Below are 9,531 nucleotides of genomic sequence, written 5' to 3'. Positions count from 1 at the left end.
GAGCCTTTGGCCACTGCTGTGATAAAAGTAAAATGAACTTCCATCCAGTATCTGCAGGAGCGCTCACTTGTGCCCGAGGGGAGCCTGTGAGTGGAGCAGGTTTGGTGTAGGTGTTTTCTGGTATTGCCTGTTCCTGAATCACTGCGGAGGTCCATCTTCCTGTACCTGCTCAGGTTAACTGGGTGGATGATGAGGATCAGGGGTGCTCCAGCAGCCAACTGTCTGAAAGCAAACTCCCCAGGAGGATTTTCCAAGTCCCGGCATCCAATGTGGCAGGTGTGCCCCGGGCACTGGTCCCCTGCTTGGAAATTCAGCGTGCCGTGCTGACCAGGCCCTGCTTAAATACATTCTGATTAATTAAGTGTTAGCCCGTTTACATCAGCCCTCCAGCCTGCTTGTCCGCTGTGCAGCAAACTACTGCTTGGTGCTGCAGGAAAGAAAGATGCCTTTTGCTGTTTGGCTGACTCCAGGCTGGATCAGCTGGCCAGGTGCACGGCCAATTTCCATTGCTGCTTTGAAGCTGAGAAGTATTTTGAAAAGAATAGAGCCTTTAGCCCTGTAAGTAAAAGCCATTTATCTTAGGATGAAAAAGTGCTGGCATGGAAAAATTCCAATGGTATGAAAGTCTCTTTTCCTGAATGTCTTGGATACTTGCTGGATTAGGTTCACTGGTAAGGAGCTCGGAGTTATGAATGTCTCTTTTACAGAAAAGAGCTGCAGAAGGAAAAGGCAAGCACTGGCGTGCTTGTAAGTAGGACAGAACGAGATTCCCCATGGACTAGATGTTTCTGAGATTGCTTTTAGAGGTACGGTCAGTATTGCTTCAGCGAGCCGAGGTGGTAGTAAATACCCTATTGTAACCATAGCCGTTACCGTTTCCCAGGGGTATAGTATCAGCAGAATACCTTATATAAACAAAAGCAAAACACTATTGGCTTTGCTCTGCACGGCTGTTTAATAACACTTTGTGCTCCATATAGAGAGCGTCAGAGTGTTTTATAGATGCTAATGAAATTAGCTTCACGATGCTCTTGTGAGGTGAGGATGTGTTATTAGCCCTTTCCCTGGGCTGAGGACGTGTGTGGTGCAGGACTCCCAGCTGCGTGGGGTGTGCACGCCTGCGCTTTCCAGCAGGAGACAGACCGGTGGGACGGGACCTTCTGCAGCCCCTGGTCTGCTCCACCAGCGCCTCCCTGGCTGGCTTCTGCTGCCTGGCACTGAGGGTCGGTGTGGGAGGAGGTGGCGGTGGTGGTGAGCACGCTGCTGTGTCACCCTCCTGCAAGGCACAGGCTTTCTCCTGGGTCAGAGTGATCTTCTACCACCCAAGGTCTAATGAGCAGAGGCAGAAGGTGCAGATTCTCCTCTTGGGTCACTCAGGGTGTCTCTGCTGCATTTCAGGACCTTATGTCAGCTTGCAGTGGTTGAGCTCCAGGACTTTTCCTACCCAGCCAGTGACTCCAGATAGCAGCCTGGATGGTAGGGATGCTGGGGCAGAGCTCTCTCGCTTGCATTGTGCATGACTATGACCTCTTTGGGTAAAAGACAGGATGTTCGCTGCAGTTTTGCAATGAACCTGCCCTTCTCATGCACAGTAGCTCCAGTTTTGTCACAAACATCAGTACTGGCCCCAGGGCTGTTATTGGAGCTACCACTGATGCTTTGCTTTAAATAGATCCTAAGCAAAACTCTCTGTTTGTTTTTCTTGACATGGTACTGACTGGTGCTTTCCAAGAAACAAGGAAAAAAAAGCTGGATTCACAGTGATGACTTTGACTCCATCTGGCAAAAGCAAACTGATCTCCTAAACGAGAAAGGCGCAGCCATGAAGAGGAAAAGTAAACGGGTCACTGCGAGAAGCAGCCTGTTCCTTCTGACCCAGTGGCTGCAAGTGACTAAATCTCACTGGTGCTCAGTTAGAAGATCCCTACATTTTAGTACCTGCTTGCAAGAATACCAAAGGGCTTTCCAGGTACATGAGATCTGCATATGGAGCTTCATAGTGGATTTCATAAAGTTTCCTGCTCTGCTCGGTAAATATTTTGCTTCCAAATAATCTTTGCCTTTCTGGATCGCGTGGCCCGTGAAGCTTGTAGGCTCATGCCTGTTGCAGGGATGAACTCCTGACAGAAAGGACTGGGGAGCAGGTGTGCTGGGGAACAGAAGGAGATGTGCCAGGTGTCCCCCTCTCCCACCCCCCATGGTGTGCTGTATTCTCTCTGTGGGTCTGCAGGGTCATGGTGTCCCAGGCGCTCGGAGGAAGGGATGAGACCTTCCTCCAAGCTGGGCAGTGGTAAGGGCACTTGTTTTGGAGCTCTCTGGCAGGAGGTATGGACTTAGGGGTGGCTCAGAGTGGTACCCTGGAGGTCTGTACCTCTTAGACTGGGCAGGGGACCTACCATGCATCCTGGGGGAAGAAACTCCTGGGAGCCCCTCAGAGTCTTTCCTATCCTCTCCTTTGCTGTATTACTGTCTTCTGGCTGTAGATTCAGCCAGCAGGAGCTGAAAAACTGCCCTGCCTGTTCGGTACTAACACTCAGGCCATTGAAAATGATCCCAGTGATTCAGAGTGGAGGAAAAAGGCCGCGCTCAAGCTTGAGCCCCTGTTATGAAATGAAGAGATGAAAATAGCACTTTTTAGCATCGTCTCCATAATCCAACTCCTCTCCATCCTCCTAAAGCTTTGTTGGTTGGCATATGCCTGCAGCGCTGCCTGTGTTCTCTGTGTCCACAGGGCTCCCTGCCCGGGTGCCCTTGGCCGACATTCAGCAAGAAGCAAACGCAGCACTCAGGGCTTCAGCTCTGGTGAGTCACCAGCATTTGGCCAGCAGTGAGCTCAGGCTGTGGCGTTTGGGTAGACCTTCTGAGCCTCTCCCTCAGACCGCTCACGGGCACTTGGAGATGTGGTCTGGTTTGTCTGGGGATGAGTGTTCAAACTGGGCTTTCCTACCAGCAGGAAGCTGACTTGGGAAAGCTTTGTGTGAACAGCTGTGATCTGCTCAGGTTTAGATCCAAGGCAGGGGGAGTCCTGGTGGGTTTTACGGTTGCTGCTTGCAGCCAAGCTGGCAGAGGTAACAGCAGACAAAGATGCAGTGAGGGTTCAAGGTGATGCTTCCTTCTTCCTCAGCTAGAGGTCTGAACTGGCCTTTCCATCCCTTCGTGAAGTGGCCATTCTGACCAGTCCACATCTAATGGAACTTTGCTTAAGGAAGAGGTGGAAATCTAGACTCGAGGAGAATGCTTAGGAGGTAATTATTTTCATGATGGGCAGAGCCAAACCCCATATTACAACACAGGCTGAAACATGGATGTACTTGAAGGCTTCATCAGGTCTGGATCTAAATTTTGTGACTGGCTTTGTCTTAATGACTGGCTGGACTGTGTGCTCCTGAAATCCAAACCGCCCACCTCCTAAAGCTCCACCTCTGGAGAGGAGTTGCCAACAGCATTACCTATACATAGCACATTGGGTGGGCTTCTCATTGTGGGAGTGGTGGTGGCAAAAAATGAAGTTTATTTTTTTTTAGGGTTACGTTCACACATCTCATTAGGCATACAAGAATTGCCAGGGAGGCCTCAGGCCAGGTTTCATTGTCCGTGCTAGCCAGTGAGCTGTGGAGGGAGTGTGAGCCCCAGGCAGGTTCTGTCCTGTTGGCCCTCCCCTTCCTTGCCTGCTGCTAATTAGAGCTCAGCTTAAGCTATGAAACTTAAGTTTGAGGGCCACTTCTACAAACTTTCTGTTATCATGACATATAACATTAGCAAGAGTAGGCAGTCTTGATGTGTAGGTAGAAATCCCATCCTTGTCTGAGCTGACCGCTGGCCTTTTGTAATGCTGCTTAGAATTTGAGCTTTTCATCATCTGAATGATAAGGCTCTGGTACTTCCCGCTTGGGTTTTTTCTCCTGCCTGTAGTACCCGGAATATGTGTTAACAGTCTATTGATGGAAATGATAATTAGGGGATTTGTCATGAGAAATGTGCATGAACTTTTCAAGCTGTCATTCAAAAAAAGATTTTTTACAGTCAACTCTTGATTATCCGTGGGTGCATTATCTGAGCTGCAGATTAGATGTGCCATGTTTAAAAACCCCAGAAGTCTTTTGGAGCCATTATAAAGTATAATGCACAATGGTTTTTTTTCTTTTTATTTATAATGTCATACTGCATCTTAAACTTGCTTTTTCAAAGGTAAAGGTATAAAAGCACTACATTCCTGGGGCCTTTTTTACATGTATTTTTTTATTACTTGTTTTGCTTTCCTTCTTTGCCCTCTTTAGCCCAGATACTAAGAGCTGATCATATCAGATTATAGCATCTGTGGAGGAGGGCATGTGACACTGTAACCTTTCCCCAGCTGTTTTCTTTTCTTCTGGTGCTGTATAAGAGTTTCTGCAGTGTGGTGCTGCACAGCCAGATGGGCTGGAGAGGAAAAGGGAGTGCTCTGATGTGGAAAAAAAAAAAAGTCTATACCTGAAGGAGCATGAGTGAGTGACAAACAGCTGAAAGAGAAGGGATGTCTTAGAAACCATTTGTCAGGCTGGAGAAGCGGCGGCTTGTTAAAAATGTGCCTGTTCAGTTAAAAGGATGAATTGACAGACGAAGGCTCAGTGGAAATTCAGCTGCCATCACTTCAAAAGCCCTCACAGCTGAATCAGCAAATTTCTGTTTCCATACATAATGGATGCAGCCAGCATGCCATTACGATGCCCGCAACGAGACTTGCGCTGAGCTCCTTAAATTAGCCATTTATGATAGTCACTCTCTATAGCTGTAGCTTGTTTTTTCCTGGGCCTCCTCTTCTCACGCCTTTTGTTTTTGCAGCCCTGGGAACAGCTGCCTAAGCCAGGATTTTGGGGAGGGAGCAGTACTGCCTCAGTGCTACCCACGCCAGCATTTTCAGCCGTGCCTCCCACAGTCTCTTTGGCCTGTGCATTGCCTGCCAGTCCCACTGACCCGTGCCAGTGCTGCCTGTCCCCACCGTTAGCCCGAGGCTGGCGTCTGGCAGCACCAGTGGCCTGACCTGCACGGCCCTGGCGTGCAGGAGCACAGAGCCAGGGTGCTGGGTGCTTTGTCCCCAGACTTGTCCCTGCTCCTTCCTCGCTGCCTCCTCGCCGCCTCTGCTGCCCAAAACACCTTTCCTCTGCCACTGCCTCTTCCCAAGGGTCCCCAGACCTCCCCAGCCCAGAGCTGCTGCCCTGCCCTCCTCCGGGCGTGCTGTGGCTTGGGGCACGCACTCCTGCCTGGCCTAACTCCATCCCTAGGGTACAGCTAGTGCTAGAGAAGGACCCAAACCAACCCCACCCAGCCTTTGGCAACATTTGTGTCCAGATCCTTAGTTTGATTATAAAATTCTCTGAGAGGTGACACCTGGTTTTTTTTTTTCAGTGTTGCTTGAAGAGTTTGAAAATAGCTCAGGCTTTTCACAAAAACAAGTCATGCTGAGTAAAGTATTATTGAGTGGTTGTCAGCATTAATCCAAACCCTATTGCCCTATAATTGTTATACTCTTTTTTTTTTTTTTTTTGAGCTGAAGAAATGGAGAAGGAAGAAGGAACAGTTAAAAAAAAAAAGCACTTTTTCTGTGGAAATAAAAAAAAAAGATAAAGTTGGCACCTTTTTATTCCAACCAGAAGGTTTTCTGAAAGCAACTTTTGGCTGCAATTTTTTAAAAAATTGTTGGCTGAGAAATATCAACCAGCTCTAATATCTTATGAAAGATGTTGCACTTAATAAAACTGCAGGCAGGCAGGCAGAAACAATATACCCATTCATCTCTGCTTAGCCCCACACTCCCTCTTCCTGCCACCCTGCTTGCTCCTGGAGGCGTGAGCCCTCTCTGGTGATGTGAGCCCTTCCACTGGTGGGATTTCTGGGCTAAGAAGTCATTTTGTGAGCCACGGCTGCAGGGCAGCAGCCAAGGGAAGCACATGTCCCTGCATGGGGACACACACAGAGCCTCTGCCATGGGGCAGTGGGAGCTGTGACACCTCTGGTGGATGTGCTACGTGGAGGCCAGTAAAGCATAGCAGAGCAAGCAGCGGGGCTAGCTAATCCCTGCTTCCTCAAACAGGTTTTTTCCCCTCCCTCTCTTGACCCCAGGGATACGTAAAAGCTGTCTGTACTGCGGACGAAATGCGGCCCCAGAGAGCTGGAGGAGGGAGGGAGCTGCTGGGGCTTTGCTGGGGTATGGTGCCAGCACAGGCCCTTTTGCAGGGCAGCAGGGGGGGCAGAGCTGCCCCCGGGGGCTTCCCCCGCTGCCCTGGTCCAGAGGTGGGACCGTGGGGACGGTGACGTGTCTACGGGCCCCAGAGGCCCAAGCAACGTTTCTATTTGCTGTGCTATTTTGGGAAGTTTAAACAAGCCCCCTCTTGATTCATTGAGGTCATTAGTAAACTGTAGGATGGTATTTACATAGCTAAGGTATTCTCACAAGCTCTCTCCCAGACGGCAAGTTCACTGGGGAGGAGGTGACCTTCAGCGTTTCTTGTTTTGCCCTATATCTGGCACACGGGGGGCCTGCCTGTTTGACTGGAGTGCCTGGGTACTGTAATCAAAATAAATCATCCTTATCGTTGTTGGTGGTGATACTGCAATGGAAACAGAAACAGGCGCCTACTTTGCACTTTGCAAAAATGACATCATTGCGAGGAGTGGGATGGGAGGTCAGAGGATGAACTTCAGGCAGCTGCTGCCGCTGCCTTCCCTGAGCAGGGCTCTCCCGCCCGGGGCCAGCCTCGCGGCTCAGCAGGGGCATGAACGGACCACTGCGCCTGACTGGGGACCTGGTCTGCTGTCCAAATTAAAGCAAATAACAACTAGGAAGTATTTCTAATGAAAGAAAAGGGGAGACCGTGGTGGTGTTCTGGTTCAGCCTATCACATCTTCTGTAGCAAAATTGACAAAGGAAGCCCCCTGAACCCTCAGTCTCTTCCCTCCCTGGGCAAACCACAAAACACAACTTTTCACTTTGGTTGCCTGGTCTGTTTTGGAGGGGAAAAAAAAAGTGTTCAGTGAGTAGTGGAACTATTTAAGACTGCTTTTTTTTCCTAAGGATTTATATGGTTCTCACGGTGCTGAGGGCTGACTTTGACTGACTTCTCTTAATACTGAAGAAAATGAGCACTCAATGTACTCACACTAGCACTGCAATGGATACCATAATCATAGGAAAAAAACTTTATAGTTTGCATGTATTAAAACCCAGCAACTCCATATAAGAGCAGGCCACAGGCTGAAGACTGAATTCTCTGATGCCCAATAAAGTGTAATAATTTCTTCCCTTTGAAGGAGGATTTGTAGAGACCCTATCCAGCTGCACACTTTCATGAAACTCATAGCAGCAACTTCCTATCACCTCAGACGCTGAAACACTTCAAAAAGGATTTTCCGGTTGGTGTCAATGAAAACAGATGTGGGAAAGGTGGAGAGATGTGCAGGGAAGAAAAGGCTTGTGCTTGAAGCAAAGCCGGGTGAGGCAGGTGCTACCTCTGACTGTGAGCAAGGTACACACACTGCCCATGCCTGACCCTAAGGCAGGGATGAGCATGAGTGACAGTGGCACTCAGTCTGTTGAGCACTTTGGTCTCCTTGGGTAGGAGATGTCATTCCCTTACCACAGACCCTTCAAACCCAAGGCCAGGGTGCTGGCTCCGCCACCGGCTTCCTCGGTCCCATCCCTTCCCTCCCTGGGAGAGGACAGTCGTGGGCATCCCAGCTGCGGGGCTGGCCAGGGAAGGCTTCCCCAGGTGAGCCACCCCGTGGTCCCCGGTGATGCTCTGCACCCCGGCAGGATGAGGCAAAGGGCTTTAGCATGAATTGCTTTAACGTTTCCGCACTCCTCCTTTTCTTCCCGCCTCAAAGAGAAAAACCTCAGCTTTGAAGCTTTTGAAACAACATCAAAGGATGAGATTTCCAGAAGAGTTTAAGGGAGTTGGGTGCGCTTGTCCCACTGATGGTCAACAGGAGATGGGTGCTTAATCCCTGGAGGTGCTTTGAAAATCTTGTCCTACATGTTCATCCTTGCTGGGGAGGAAGCGAGAAGCAGTTGGCAGCTTCTTGGCTTTGGAAAAGGCAAATCCCGCCAGATAGAACATGATGGATTTGAAGTTGATGTCCAAAACTCAGGTTTGCTGTGAAAACCACCACTACTTTATAAAGGAGAAACACTTAAAAACAGCCTGTGATTTTGCCCGATCCAAAAAATGGTAACTCATCTGATCATAACTCAGATGCTGCTACTTGCTCTCTCCTTGGAATCACTGCGGGTGTAGTATAATCTTGCTGGAAACCTGAAAGCCTCTCAACGTGGAGGCTTTTACCCATGAAGGCAGTACCACTTCCCTGCCTCTTTTTGTGTCACCTTGTGGCAGTACTTCAGTAAAGCCTGTGTTACTTTTTGACAGGAGTATTGCCACCCATTTCCTTCTGCTGGTGAATATTAAACCTATGAGGTTTAACTCAAACATCCTGGAGGGGGGATGGCGGGGGCAGTGTGTAACGGTCAGGATCATCTCGCTGCCACCGGTGCTGATGCCAGCCAGCTGCTACCAGCTGTCTTGGGACCCTGAGACGCAGATAAGGCTTGCTGGGAGCTGTAAGTGCTTCTTTTGGCTGAGCCTGCTCAGAGCGATGTGCCATCAGGCGAGCATGTGAGGCATGGGGCTACGGCTGGTGCCTGTCCTCAGCGCTGCCCTGGGCTGAGCTGGTGCTGGCCGTGGGGAGAGGCAGTGGGAGGGGGCTGCGGTTGTGGGCAGGAGGGCTGGCGTTGATGGGCTCCCGCAGAAAGGCAAAGGAAACTTGGCTGCAGCCTTGCTGTTGTGCTATTTTTGTTCAAGGTAATAACAGGAACTCCTCTGTAAATAAAAATAGACAAGTGAAGAATTTCCTGAGTCTGTCTCTGCTCATTTCTTTCCTGGTGAGGAATTATCCTGCTCCAGAAAAGTAAATCCTTCTTGTCTGTTCCTTGGAAACTGGGACAATAACACTGGAAGGGAAAGAAGAGATTACAGAGTTGTCACGAGGGTGACAGCAACCTATTGTACACTGGGTGCCAGAAATGCATCCTCTGAAGCAAACAATAGCTGTGCTCTGCAGGGCTCACCCTGACAACGTGAGGGCAGGCAGAGCCAGCCTCTGCCGCTCTTCATGCGAGCCGCCCTGCCGAGGCTGTGCTAGGCGAGGGCCCTTATCTCACGGCTGCCCGGTGGGGCCCTGCTGCTGGCTCTTGTGTTGGCTCTGCCACATCCCTCCCCTCCTGCCTGCATCCTGCACTTTGGTGGCACCTCACCTTCAGCAGCACAGAGCATTCCTGCCTCAGCCAATAACCAAAGTGTCAGAGGGTTGAGCTTCTTTCCCTGATATTTAGTGTCTTTTAACAAAAGGAGTCTTTTTGCTGCAAAGCCTGAATTTCTGGGGGTAGTTTTTCCTTCCCATGTGAGCCAGGGAGCTGAGACTCTCCCATCCTTATCCACTGATTGTGTCTTTTGGTTGATAACTACTGCTGCAGTCAGAAAAGTACATTAACCGCACTAT

At 49.8% G+C, this 9,531-nt stretch overlaps 1 long non-coding RNA gene across 1 annotated transcript; it reads left to right on the top strand.

Annotated features, from left to right (window-relative positions):
• The first annotated feature begins 311 nt into the window (after positions 1-311).
• LOC135312435 (uncharacterized) lies at positions 312-3,520 on the top strand. The gene is made up of 2 exons (XR_010371951.1): positions 312-558; positions 708-3,520. It is a non-coding gene; the product is annotated as an uncharacterized LOC135312435 (long non-coding RNA).
• The last annotated feature ends 6,011 nt before the right edge of the window (positions 3,521-9,531 follow it).

The sequence above is a fragment of the Phalacrocorax carbo genome, chromosome 3 (assembly GCF_963921805.1).
Source record: "Phalacrocorax carbo chromosome 3, bPhaCar2.1, whole genome shotgun sequence".
Classification (NCBI taxonomy): Eukaryota; Metazoa; Chordata; class Aves; order Suliformes; family Phalacrocoracidae; genus Phalacrocorax; species Phalacrocorax carbo.
Note: the sequence above shows the minus strand (reverse complement) of the source record. Positions and strands in the feature narration are given on the sequence as shown.